The sequence below is a fragment of the Setaria italica genome, chromosome III (genome assembly GCF_000263155.2).
Source record: "Setaria italica strain Yugu1 chromosome III, Setaria_italica_v2.0, whole genome shotgun sequence".
Classification (NCBI taxonomy): Eukaryota; Viridiplantae; Streptophyta; class Magnoliopsida; order Poales; family Poaceae; genus Setaria; species Setaria italica.
The window spans coordinates 8,693,162-8,707,498 of NC_028452.1; positions in this window are offsets into that span (position 1 = coordinate 8,693,162).

Genomic DNA, 14,337 nt, shown 5'->3' on the forward strand with positions numbered 1-14,337 from the left:
GGCTCTTTGCTCACCTGGTACTGGGAAGTACTAAATGTCATTTAGTCTTATGCAATCCTTCTCAACGTTACTATTTTTCTTCTGAAATACTTCGGTTTGTAAACATCGTACGTGACGAAATGTGCAAAATATTCTCAATTTTTTTCCACAGCCTCCACCTATGATATCATCACATCATGACAAATCTCATGATTTTCAGACTTTGCTTGTTTTTTTTATAATTTAAAAATACCACTGACACACGTTCGTGGTCGTGTTTCCTGAATAAGATGTTGGAAATTTCTTGTCATTTCATGGGTCAGGTCTCAAATTGGGCCGAAAAACATGAATATCATTTTTCTACTCATTTTGTTCCATAATTTGAATCACTTGCAGTTCAAATTTGACTTATACCAAAAATTCCCTTGAAATGCAATTAATTAAATAAATATAGTAAATAAATCCAAAAATATACCAAATTTTAACATGGAGTACCACATGTTGTATGTGGGGAGTAGAAAAAAATTCATGGTAAAAAGAGGGAAAAAAATTATTTTTTTGCCGAGTGTCAAAAAAACACTAGGCAAACCCCCCTATTTGCCGAGTGTTTTTTATTTGACACTCGGCAAAGCTCCGATTTGCCGAGTGTTTTTTTTTTGCCTAGTGTTTTTGGCTTGGCACTCGGCGAAGAGCTTGTTTGCCGAGTGCTCGAAAAAAAACACTCGGTAAAAAAAATACACTCGACAATTTTTAGCTTTCCCGTAGTGAAAGCCAAAAAATATGCATCATTTCATTGGAGGGGCAAATAGGTCTTTTCCTTAGCAATTTAACAGCAGCATGTCAACTTTCTAACGGATATGGCACTGAGGAGATAAAATTTACATGTTATGGCACTAAATTGAGAGGATTGATGTTAATTTTGATGACACTTCATAACTGATTCTGTTGTACACGTTATCGGACTGACCATCCCGGGATCGCACGGGCCGTACATAGAGTTAGGCCTTATTTAGTTGCTAAAGTTTGGAGGTGTCAAATTACTGTTACAGCACTGTAGCACACTGTAGCGTTTCGTTTGTATTTGTAAATTATTGTCCAAACATTGACTAATTAGGCTCAAAAGATTCGTCTCGCAAAGTACAACAAAACTGTGCAATTAGTTTTTAATTTCGTCTACATTTAGTACTCCATGCATGTACCGCAAGTTTGATGTGACGGGATTCTTTTTGCATAGTGTCAAAGTTGGGAGTTAGGAGTAACTAAGGGCCTGTTTGGCAGAGCTCCACGCAGCTTCAAATCCTAAAAAACAGCTCGGCTTCCAATTTTCCCAACCAAACGGTTTTAGCTCTAGCAACTCCACCGCAAATCTGCTCCAAAAAACGGTGGATCTACTCCCAGATCCATGGATTTGGTGGAGCATCTCAGGGGGTGCTCCACGAAATCAAATTTGGTGGAGTTGGAAAAAATTACCCACCACTGCCACTCATTAGTGGAAAATGACCGGTTCGTTCTATTTCTTTTTCTTCTTGCGAAACGCCGCCGTCGCCGTCGGTCGTGAGTCCATGAGTCGCCTCTCCCGCACGCGTCTGACCGCCCGCAAGCCCACATCCTACTGCGGCGCCGCCCGAGCGGCCGTGCGCCGCCGCCGTCTCCTGCGTCCGCGAGGCCCTGTGTGGCGGATCCACCTCGAATTAGCTTGATTAAACAGGGTTAAGCCGCCTAACATGCAACACTCCTGCCTAACCCAAGTTAACACGAAGTGCCGTCGGATTTCATCCGATTTAACCACTTGAACAGGATCGAGTTTAGCAAACCCACACGAAGGTGAGTGGTTCCAGAGAATACAACGAGTCCACTGAGTTAAACAAGTTTACCCATTTAGTTCGGCCATAAAATCCCACATTAGAGTTTTACAAGGTTCAAAAGAAACAACAGAGGTAAACACAAGCGGAAGACTTCGTCGGGGTCGGATATCCCTGGTGAGGCCCACCGGGACATCACTAATCCCTCTCCTCGCCGTCCGAGGAAGGATCCCACTCGACCGTCCAGCACGGCGGGAGCTGGGGCGGCCAAGCGCCAGCAAGAGAGGGGTCGGAAGCAGCAGCTTCACCTGAAAAACAGGGCCACAACAAGGCTGAGCTACTAAGCTCAACAAGACTTAACCGATAGGAGTAAAACTACTCCTCCTTCTAGACATGCAGGGCTTTTTGGCTGAGGGGTTTGTTTGCCAAAAGCACTAAGTAAAAACTTATTTTCAAATTTTAGCTCCGGTTCTAAGTTCATTTAACCGGTCTCGGTTTTGCAACCTATTCTAAGCAATCATAGAACCAAACAAGATGTATAGATATATCAACAAACATGCCATCATCAGATTCCTCATTTACTCAGGGTGACATAGCGATCAAGCAATCTCAGACTGTGAGAGGCAGACGAATCGATTCGAGTTCTTTAACCATGCATGGTGAACCTAGCCTCACGACATCCGCGCACCCGGAGGTCGCTTCCCGTGTCGGCCTTCCCCATCAATCCCCTAACCCGTGTCGGGCCCATTTCCTTTGGTGCAAGGTTCCACAGGCCCGGCCTCTGCCGTCCTGTGACCACGCTTGCCACCACGTGCGACAACTAGCAGGGGAAACTCCGTTCCAAGAATAATGGGGCGACCGCTCACGTCTAGGTTCAATCCGGTACTAGGCTTCCTCATCCCATACTAAGTATGAGGCTAGTACTTTCAAACACTTGATCACGAACACCACCATTGTCGGGCCTTAGCAAGATTTCATAGACAGACGGGGCAACCATCCGACCACCAAAGAGTTACCAAAACCCTACCCCGTCCATCGTCCTTATAGTTATAACAGGAGAGTAAACATGCAACTCCTACAACTCGCAAGTGACAGGAAATCACTCGGCTTTACCGTTTCCTAGTTAAGCAATGCAGCTACTCGGTCCAACAGCTAGTGCTCAGATCATAGGAACTAGGTCATGCATCTAGGGTTTCAAACAACTCCTATACGTAAATGCACAATCAGGTTACAGAAGGCATGCGCAAGTCTGGCAAAACACGTAGGATTTTCATGCAACCGGGGCTTGCCTTCGAGCAAAGAGGAAGGAAACTGCTCGACTTTTGGGGCGACTTCGGCTTCAGCGGGCAGGAGCTCGGCTACACCTTCTTCTTCTGGCGCCGGGTGCAGCTCATAGAAGCCGTCGGCGAGGTGCAGCTCTACACGAATGCAATGCACAAGTTAGCATAGACGGTTATTTCAATAGCAGCGCTGGCTCGCCTGAGCCTAGAAACTCGCGACAAAGAGCAGGAGGGCCGGGAGGTTCAAGAGAGCTGGTGAAGATCAAAAGGTAAGGATCGGAAAGGAACTTATGATCTGATCCTTGAACTAGAGGATGTGATATACTAGGAGTCCTCAGACGCACGCGCTGAAGGGTTCCTAAGTTTTACACATACACCCTCAGGTTGAAGAAAAAGATCACAGCCGAACCCTCGGACGAGGCGGATAAGGGTCGGCGGAACAGACAGGGTCGGGCGAGACGAAACCGGGGTCGGGCGGATAAAAGGGGTCGGGCGAGGCGGACTGGGGTCAGCAACTCACCTTCTTCCTGAAAGGAAAGCTTGGGGTCGGGAAGAGGCAGACTTGGGCGGAGGAACTAAAGCTTCGAACAAAGGCTAAGACCGGAACTGCTACTGCGGCGGCGATGCTTCTTGCAGATCACAAGAGAGCTTTTACGCAGCACGGAGGAGCAAGCGGCTGGGTGACTTGGAGAAAACTGAGGGAGAATCTGAGAGAAGAGCTCCTCAAGAACTTGGTGTGTGGCGCTAGGAGCTTGAGCAGGGAGCGAGAGAATGGCTGAAGGCAATAATGGCGGAGGGAACTCCGGCGGCTGGTGCATTCCTTTTATAGCTGCTGGAGCGGAGAAAGGAAGCGGCGTGGGGGAGAGAGAAGGGGAGCGGCGCGAAGGCCGGGGAGAAGCAATGGAGTGCTCTGCCGGGGCGGCGATTGAGCGAAGAGGGGGGTGGTGCAGAACTCCAGGGGTGACGCCAGCAGTCATTGGGCTCTGCCGTCAGGGCGGCGTAGGAGCGGGTAGACCGGTGGTTGAGATTTGGCGGAAGGCGGGCGTCGTCGTGCGGAAGATTTGATGGAAACGACCGGTTTAACGGCGCTAGAATCGAGGGCGCACAGATGAGAAGACAGGCAGCCGCGGGTGCGCGGGCGAGCGCGGAGCAACAGATTGTCGGGCGGCTTCTGACAGGGCGGGGAAAGGAGCTGTCGCTGCCGCGGTCGGGGTTGGCGATGGAGGAATCGTCGTGTAGCGGAGACCAGGCGGCGCGACTGTGGTTGAAGGGACGGAAAAGACGGGCGACATCGGGCTCTGGGGCCGGGATCTGGCAGCGTGATGATGGGCGCGGGAGGCGAGGCACTGCAGAAAGGTTGCAGAGGGGCTTCCGCTGCCATTGGGGAAGGGGGCGCGAGAACCCACTTGGTCGCTTGCCAGAGACAAAACTGAGCGGCGGGCGTCGGAGAAGACAAGCCACGCGGCAGGAAGACTCTGAAGCGGGCATGCAACTCGAGTGCGCCTGTCGCGGAGGATCGGGGAAAAAGATCTCGCGGGTCCACCGGTGGATAGAACGGACGTTTGAGGAAGATTTAGAAAGATCCGACGGTGGGCTGAGCTCGCCGGGGTCGGGAGAGGAGCGAAACGGGAAGGGGTCGGGTCTTCCGGGGTCGGGATCGGGCTAAAGGCTGAGCACTCAGGTGCGGTAAAACAAGACAGATGGCTATGATCAAGGGCTCCGATTAAGATTAACTCGGAAGATTAGGGGTCGGTCGTCACACCCTGCCGCCGTGCGCCGTCCTGCGAGGAGGCTGTGCCCGGTGCCCCACAGCCCTCCCGGCCCCGCGTCGCGAGCACTTCAGCGACCGGGTCTGCGGCGAGCGCATCAGCGATGGGGCAGATGCGGCCTGCAGGGCTGCGCTGCAAGTGCATCGGTGGCGGAGGCAGGCTGCGGGCGAGTGCATCGCCTGCATCGGTAGCTGCGAGCACTACGAGCACATCGACGACGGCTGGTGAGTGCATCGGTGGTGTTGGAGATGCATCGGCCTCGACGGTGAGATTCCGAGTCTTGCCGCCGCATTCTTGTCCTCCACATCTCGGCGGAACTACGCACAGGCAGGGGCTGCACTCCTAATCAACTCAAGCCTAATCTCGCCTCTCTTCTCATTGCTCGATGTTGTGGTGATACAATCTCTCTCCTGTCGATTGTGAATGGAATTTGAATCTCTTTGTTAGCATATTTTTGAGGGGCAACACGAAGAAAGAGCAAAGCACGAAGAAAGAGCAAAGCACGAAGAAAGGTCGCACCGACGCTCCGAGGAAGAAGATTTTTTTTCTTTTTTTATTATGATGCATGGGCCTAAATTGTCAGTGAGATAAAGATAAGATTGGAGCTGTACCAAACGCTTTTTGAGATCTCAGATCCACGGTGAAGCAGCTCTATGGTGGAGCTAGCTGGATCTATGGATTTGAAGCTGTTTTTTCAGAGCTGGAACTCTGCCAAACAGGCCCTAAACAAGGGCTTAGACTACCGTGTTGGTTCGGGGCTGGATTCACGGCCTGGTCAGCCGAAACAGAAATTGGGGCTCGAATCCCGAATTCAAGCTGCTCTCGGCCGTTGAATCTACTCCTCGTCTTATCGTCAGGTGCGTGCGTGACCGCACACCTTAGGCCTCGATCTGAACCGCGAAGTTACCGCGGCGGCAGTGATCGGCGAACTGCGCCTCGCTCTCCGATTCCAATGGTCCGATGGATAAGCCAGGAGCCATCGAGGAGACAAGGGCTACGAAACAACTGGCGACCAGCCTGATTGGATGCACGAACGATTGAGCTACCTATCAGGCATTCATCCAATCATCCTATAGATGTGGTAAGCGGATCATCCAATCTTGGCATGCGCCTAGCTATGCCCTTTGCATCTCCGATTAATATTGGTAGTTTGTTGATTTCTTGACCAGAGATGATCAGATGAAGGTAGCATCTGAAATATTAGAACAAAGTTTGTCTACTCCGTATGTCTAGAGTTGGACAGATAAACTATCACTATCAAATGAGTAAAATTAGCACAACTTTGATTAGATCAATTCCAAATTATTCACATAAACTAAGATTTAATTGATTAATTCCTATTTACAACTAGCTTTTCTAAATAAAAGATATCTAGGTTGTACATCAGTTTTCATAAATAAAGTTAATATGCTTAACAATATTATAAATGCATTTTCAGTTTTAATATGTTTAGTTGAACACGAAATAATTTCTAAAGTTAATTGTTAAATTGGCATAACTCGTACTTGAATATTTACAAATAAAATATGATTAAGTTTACCACATTTTCAATAATTAAATGTAACTTGCTTAAATCCAAATAGGGTATTTCTCTGAAATATCCTATGGACATGTTTTATTTAATTAAAATGGATCAAGCATATAGTTGTTGGCGCTAAAAATCGGCCGATGATCTTCAGCGTCGGACACACGACCCGGGAGAATCTGCTTAACTCCTGTTCGGGTTATCGCCCTGGTGCGGTTCGCGTGGCGTGCCAGTCAATCTGACATGTTGATTGACACGGAAAGAAATGCATTAAATTCCAGGGGTCTCGATCGGCTAAAGTTCCGATCTGTCTTGAAAAGCGTATCAGCGAATTGGCCGATTTACTGTAGAGATGACCGGCTATAGAGCAGTCGATAATCACGTACCGATTGTAAATAAATTACTAGGATAAATCGAACAACGCTACAACCGATTGTAAATAAATTACTAGGATAAATCGAACAACGCTACAGATGCAACACTTGAAATAGACCTAATCGGCTATATGGTGATAAATAAGAATAACGGTAATGAAGCCGACAGCTCAAATCTCAAGTTGGATAACTGGTGATAAAAACTAGAGCAATAGATAAAACCTATAATTCCGGCTAATACCGATAACTGGTGAATAAATCTAAACGAAACGACAGCGATGCGCCCGAAGTTAAAGCTTAGATATTACTCGATAAACGGAACTTACAAATTGGCCGGAGATCGAATCGATGCAGCCCTGCCAATCCGTACGAACTCGTGAAAGAAAAGGTGTTTGGCGAAGTCACCGACTTGAAAGTAAAGTACAATGAAAAAGTAGATTGTTTGTATTGATTGATGTGTTATTTTACAAATCTCTAGAGATGGCTATTTATAGCCTGTTACAACTGATTTCCTAACCGACTATTTACAAACACAACTCGTATCAGAGTTGGTTATCATACTCCCACGGGCCAATCTCTTTCTATCTTCTTCTCTGGCCCACCTTAAGCCCATATTGGCCCAGCTGCCCCAACCTTCCAATCAGCCGACCTTCATCAACTCCGTTTGCCAATCGCCCGATATACTACAGCGCCAATCGGCCGATTCCCAACTGTAGTTTTTAATCCGCCACATCAGCCAATCTTTTCCTTCCCTGACGCCGATTCAAAACACGTGTCAAAATCTGACGTCAACAATAGTCTTTTTATTTTTTTAAAAAAATCAAACCTCTCTATAGTTCTGTTCTCAGCGTTTCCTTAGATCGAGCCTTGTCCTCTAGTATGCTCTTTTGAAGCCTTTCTTTTATTTTGGTGTATTGTTCTTAGTTGTACTTGTTTGTTTGTTTGTTGCCGATGTTTGCTTCATTTAGAAGGATCACTGCTCGGAAGCTTTGAAGACTAAGAGTTTCAAGAAAGCAAAATCTGAAGAGCAGTAAGAGTAACTTTACGTTGGAGAAAGGCAAGTGTCTCTAACCATCCTTCTACCTATGCTTTGTTCACAATATCATGATAATGTTAATTGGAACATGGAGAACCATCCAGGAAAATAGTACAACCACAAAAACTATCATGACTCTGGTCTTGGCTAATTAATTAGAAACTCTAGTTTGAAGCGGTCTTACCGAGAGGGCAAGAGGGGCGGCGGTATATGGGATATAACACCTGCTCTCTTGGGGGAGTGGGCTTCGCTAAGACATTGTACCCACTAGGGGGCTGTTATATCCTGCTACCGATTCGGAAATCTTAGCGGACTACTTCTTACTAGGGATTCTTTGTAAAGGTCTCGTAGTGTTCCTATGCAATCACACCTCGAAAGTGTGGTATGGTGCCTAGCTAGCACCGCATGGTTGGGTCCAAAGTTCTTTGAACTTTTACACGACTTGTGGGTAAAGATGTACAACCTCTGCAGAGTGTAAACAGATATATCAGTCGTGCTCACAGTTAAGAGCGGCCTGGACCTTCACATGATTAATTAAACTTGAAGATGGACTTAAATCGTTAATTCCGGTTAGTTCTTGTGGCCTTGATGAGTACCAACCATAAGTGTACTCACCTTTGCTTACTGCTGCTTAGAAGAAGAAGGTGTGTGAAGTTGTGAAGATGATTCTAAGTTCTAGGTGTACACAACCCCTAGTCGAGTGCCTGTGAAGTTTGGAGCCTTCGTTTCCAAGATTTAAGTTGTGTGTCTCTGATAGTATTGTAAGTCTTTGTTTATCTTTTTACATGATATTGTTGTTGTTATTCACTAATGATGTCACTATATGTATGGAACTAGATTCTGGCATACATATTGGTAGCACTTGGTTTTGTTTTCAAACCGGGTGTGACAGCACGCTAATGGGTGCGAACGGACATCTCGAACCTCGAACCGAAGCCGAAGTGTCAACCAATCAAAAGTCAACACGTAAGGTGCAAAAATAACTGTTGGCTCATCTCTCCTTCGACGCTCGAGGGTAACTTTTTTGGTAGAGCGATCCTTTGTCGCAGGTTCGACTCGTCGGAGTCGACCCTCGCCCATGAGGGGCTACTGTTGGGGATCGCCCATGTAATACCTCAGGTGTTTAAATTGTAATTAGACTTAATCATCTCCATAAATATGAGCATCATGCCATTGCAATTTCTTAAACCTATTTTATTGTTGTTTATTGTTCAAATGCAATAGTATGAAGTAACTTAAGTTTTTGCAATATAACTATGGCTCCTATTATTTTATTTAAATACTTGATGCAAAATGATGAATTTACAAAATTTTGCTTAATTTTTGGGTGATGTGTGCTAGTGATAAAAATTAAGTGAAGTTTCAATATCAACTATTTTCCTTTTCAAATTCTGTACAAACCTATTGGGCTTTGTAGTTGGTTCAAGTCTCTTTTTGTTCTTTGTGATTTTATCTTTCCAATGGGTATTTTTGGGGGATTTTTGACCAGCTGCACCTTGCACTTTTGAAGGGGGAAAGTCATTTTCAAAAAAAATGTTTGGGCCCACTTGTGACTCCTCCCTCCTCCCATCCCTTTCTCCTCTAACGCGGGTGGCAGGGCAGAGCTCACCACCACGCGCTGGCACCCACACCACAGGGCCCTCCACCTTCCACGGCTTCGCAGTCAACCGCGCATGCGCCTGTCAAACCCTGCGTGCGCCATACCACCACCGACTCCGTCACCCATGCCGCTGACGCCGATGCCAGCATCTCCTCGCCTACGCTCACCACTACTCGCGCCTGCCCTCACCTTTGCTTGCCAGAGCCCAGGGTACGAACGATGACCACCCCGCGACCTTATCCTTTCCCCGATCGTCGGCTTCCTCTCTACCTTCTTTTTCTTCCTTTCTTCTTTCTCCTTGAGACAGAAACAAGTCGAGCAAGCCATTCCACCCGCCGACCAAATCCACCCACTTCCCTTTGCCAAAACCAAATCACCGCCTCCCATAGCTAGCTCACCTCCCCAGCTCCTACTTCTTCGACCACTCCTTGCCCGCTGCCATGCACCCAATCGCCGAGGCTTGAACTTGAAGTGTCGCCACTGCTGCCACCCACACAAGTTCCACCTCACCATCGAACCACCCCTTCCAGGCCTCCTCTCCTTCAACCAACAACCAAAATCAATCTATTGTGAGCTCCCGATCGTTATGCGCTCGTGGTTTCTTGGAGATAGGCTAGGTGCCGCGCTCGATTTCGAGCTCGCCGCCGAAGTGCCACCACCACTAGCCGCGAGGTAGGCTAGGGCTAGGGTTCCGGGGCAAGAAGTAGGGGAGGATGTGCGCTAGGGTGAGGGAAAGGTGCAGAGGAAGTCATCTGGGTGGGAAAGCACGCCACCGCGCCGGCACTGGTGCGCCGGAGGCGGCGGCTGTACGCATGCCCGAGCTTGAAGAAGGGGCGGGATGCTGTGTGCAAAGCAAATAGAAGCTTAGGGGGTCATGCGTAAAGTGTCTGGGTTTAAGTGCTAAGGTGGAAAACTTCAAGGGGCTTAAGTGCAAGATCCAGGGGCTATAGTGAAAAAGGAAGGGCTATTCTGCTGTTAGAGTTTGTTTTGGGGGGTGTAGATGAAAAATTACTTTTCCTTTTAGTCTTTAGTTTTATTTGAAAAGGGCTAGAACTTTGGAAATCCATATACTACATTTTTTGGTTTCCTTATGCTCAGTTATACTTAGGAAAAATACTTGTTCTTGTGAAATATGTGTTTTCTATTGCTGATTAAAATGCATGTGGTTTAATCACTTTGATTTGGAATAAATAGCTCTATTGCTTATAAAATCCTGATAAATTCACCGTAATATATTTCAGTATTTAAAGCCAATATGGGAATTTTGTAGCACCAAAATGCTGATAGATCTTCATATATAAATCATTCTTCTCATCTGCAGTTTAACCATGTTTAATTTTTTTTAATAAATTCTGTGGTAGTCCATTCATGCTGGAATCATTAAGGTAGGGTGTTTCTTTGATTAGTGAACTCCTATAAATGATTCATGGTCAGATAACAACTAATGCTCCCTGAATAATTATTCTTACTGTGAGCTAGTTTATTTTACTAAAATTACTTGCTTCTGAAATTGTAGGCCAACAAATTATTTTATGCTCTTTATCAGTAGTATATTCATCCCTAAAAAGGTTACTGGCACATGTCCTTTGTTTAACCTCTAGTATGTTGCCACCATAGTTCATTCCTAAACTTGTTTATTTTTGGTAGATAACATTATATTTCTATATTGTACTTGATGTTTATACCATGTATGATCGAGTTGTTGCACTCTTTACACTTGGGGTTATGCATGTGTCATCACCTTTCAATCAACTCATACATTTGCATTGCCATGTAGATAACCCGCTAGTCGACGGTCTTTATGAATTGATCACCGTGTCCGAGAGTGAACAGCTCGAAGCCTCCCCAATTGAAGCGCCACAAGGTTCAGAAGAGCCCAAGGCTAGTTTGGAAGGCAAGCACCGGAGCATGACCAATAATTTCAAAACTATGCAATGTTACTACTTACCTATTACTTTTATGCATTAGGTTCCTAGGAGTTGAATGAAACCTTAGTTGCATGATCCCTAGGACTCCCAAGTCAATACTAGCATGTGTAGGTCGATAGAAGTGCCATGCTTAATTAAGAACGGTAGAAGTTGAGTGATTGCCTATTGCTCGCGAGACATAGGACCTTTCGATATTATGGCAAGTTAATTGAGAATGAATCACTGAAGAAAGAAAAGTTGGAGACCAGGTGGAGATAGAAATGAAGTTGAAGTTAGTATTGTTGGTTGCACTCAGTCCGTATCGATTAAGGTCCGTTCGTTGTGGCTCTGCTGATCGAGTTTGAACTGCACTATACACATGCTGGAAGTAATAGGTAGTTCAAACTGGGAAAACCTGGTACCTTATTGTGTGATTGTAGATTGAGTTGGTCATGTTTCCTATTTGTGTGCTAGTCAGTAACTCATGGCTGGCTCAGGAAGGTACCCGTGGGGATTAGCACTCAAGGGTCAAATGACATCGCTCTTTAAGGGAACCGTTTATCATATGCGGCTCAACGGGGCATGCATATGCCGTGTGTATGGGTTGACCTTGCAAGGTTAATAAAATGAATCAATTCACCACCGCTCTCAGTTAAGAGAACCTTGATCACCGTGTCACATCGTAGTAAGAAGTGGAACGAAAAGAAATGAGAATGATGTTGATGTTGTTACCTAATTAATTGTTTTTCCACGCTGAAAAGTTTTGAAAATATTGCTCACTTAGAATCATTAGCTCAACTTTAATTTGGATGCTAAAACTTGAAAGTAAGGGTCCGTTCCTATTTGCTTTCTGGCAAAATAAAACCCTCAGCTAAAAGCCATGCATACTAGGAGTTGGCTAAGTATATACCATAGTCGGGTAAGTCTTACTGAGTATTAGTATACTCAGTCTTGCTTTGTTGTTTACTTTTAGGTCTTAGTGAAGAAACGATAGAGTTGGTTGGCGATCAACCTTGGGATGGTCGTCCTTTACCTGAAGGGTGGTCGGTTGAGTGGTCTTCGACCTCACCTTGAGGTGGTCTCGTGTTGGATGACATGTTGCCGGGCTACTCATGTCATCATGTATCTTTATTCGCGCTCTATCATTTAGACTTCCGCTGTATTTTTATTTAAAAACTCTAGCTTGTAATTTGTTATAAATTTCAAACTTGGTTTGTAAATTAAGATGGGAACTCTATATTTGTAAACTAAAATACCATGTTGTATCATCTGCGCTCACCTTCGTGTGAGACTTGTTGCATGTTGTTTCGATCGAGGTATTTAGTGGTTGAATCAAGCTTGACTTGACAGATTGTCCGATTACACCATTTTAAGTGCGTGTGACCGGATTAACCATTAAGATGATGTTTAGCACACTTAAATTGGTTTTATTTGGGCGATTCTGCCACAACCCAAAAACTACACAACCTCAAGCGTCGTTAGTAAGTAGAAACACCCTAACCTCACAAGTTCTGGACCAAGAAACAAAACTCAGTTAACCTCGCTAGCTCTGGATCAACAAACCAAATTCCCCTCACCTCGCATCTTCTTTACTACTTTGGATTTTTGAAGCTAACAACTTGTGGTAAGCTGGATAACTGTGATAAAAGCTAAAACACAACTATTGGCTGATAACTAAGCTCCAATTGAACTAACTCTCGAGTGTTCGAAGTTAGCCTCGAACATCGGGTTTTCATCTACTCCACTCTTTACTCAGGAACGGAATCTGGAGGAAGATATCGTGAGGTTACGAGCTCTTTTGAGGTAACATGACGGGCCAGGAGCCACGAGGTTGGATGTCCTTCTTAGGCTAAGCATGAAGGCACGAGGTTAAGGGCTTCGCCCGGTGCAAGGGTGATACGAGGCTGGAAGATCTGGTGTGGAAGAAAAGTCCTGAGGCTAGGAGGATGAAGGCATGAGAAGCATGACCACATGAAGGTATGAGAAGTGTGACTACACAAATGCATGAGAAGCGTGACTATACAAAGGCGTGAGAAGCGTGACCACGTAGGGGAATTTAATTTGTACACATTACCCTAATGATCTTTATGTACGGTATATCCTAGGAATGTAGTAAGTGACAAAGGACATTTTCGGGATGTAAAGTGGCTCACGGATCACTATAAAAGGGGAGCCCTACCCTGTTGTAAAAAGAGACTCATTGTTTTTTGAGAAGTTACGAGTGTTTTTCCTTCTAATTACATCTGTTAGTGTCGAATTCCTTTAAGACCAACGAGGTCTCAAAGTAAAATGTTGAATTGCTAAACACCCAGAACTGTGAAGTTTGCGCCAGCAATTGCAAGACCAATTTGGATTAGATTTCCCCCGTTCACCATATCGGCATATCGCAAAGTTGTATGTATATCTATGTTCGTATTTTTTGCTATATATATATATATGTATAGCAAAAAAATACATATAATTTGCTATATATATATAGATATATATATATACACTATGTCTAATTACGTAGCAAAATATATGAACATAGAGAAGCTAAAATAAACTATAATTTGAAATGGAGGGAGCACTTGGGAGGGAGCACTTAGGATATGTCCCAATTTTCTAGAACTCTATCCGATTGCCAACTTCTTACTTCTATAGTTTAACAAAAATAAGAACGTATAACCACGTCAAAAAAATTTATGACCAGTTGTAGAGGAAAACAATTGTTTTTCAGACCTACCCGTGCTATGGAGGAAGATAGCAACATCCGGGCAGGAGGTTTGATTTAAATTTGGTGGACAAGCGGAGGGGATGGCCCAATGGGCCAAACGGTAGTGTTAGTAGTACAGCCCACAAACTGACCGAGCAATCAGCACAATAGCGACCTACGTCAACAAGACCAAGTGCTCATAAAACCTTTCTTTTTATACAAGCCGACAGGTTACTGTGCATTTATACATCGATAGAGGAGTAAAATACACAACCCAACAACATGAAAACACGATCACCAACGCTATAACGACGAACGCGGCTATGCTCACAACACCACCAACGACCAACAAAGCTATAACCAAGAACCA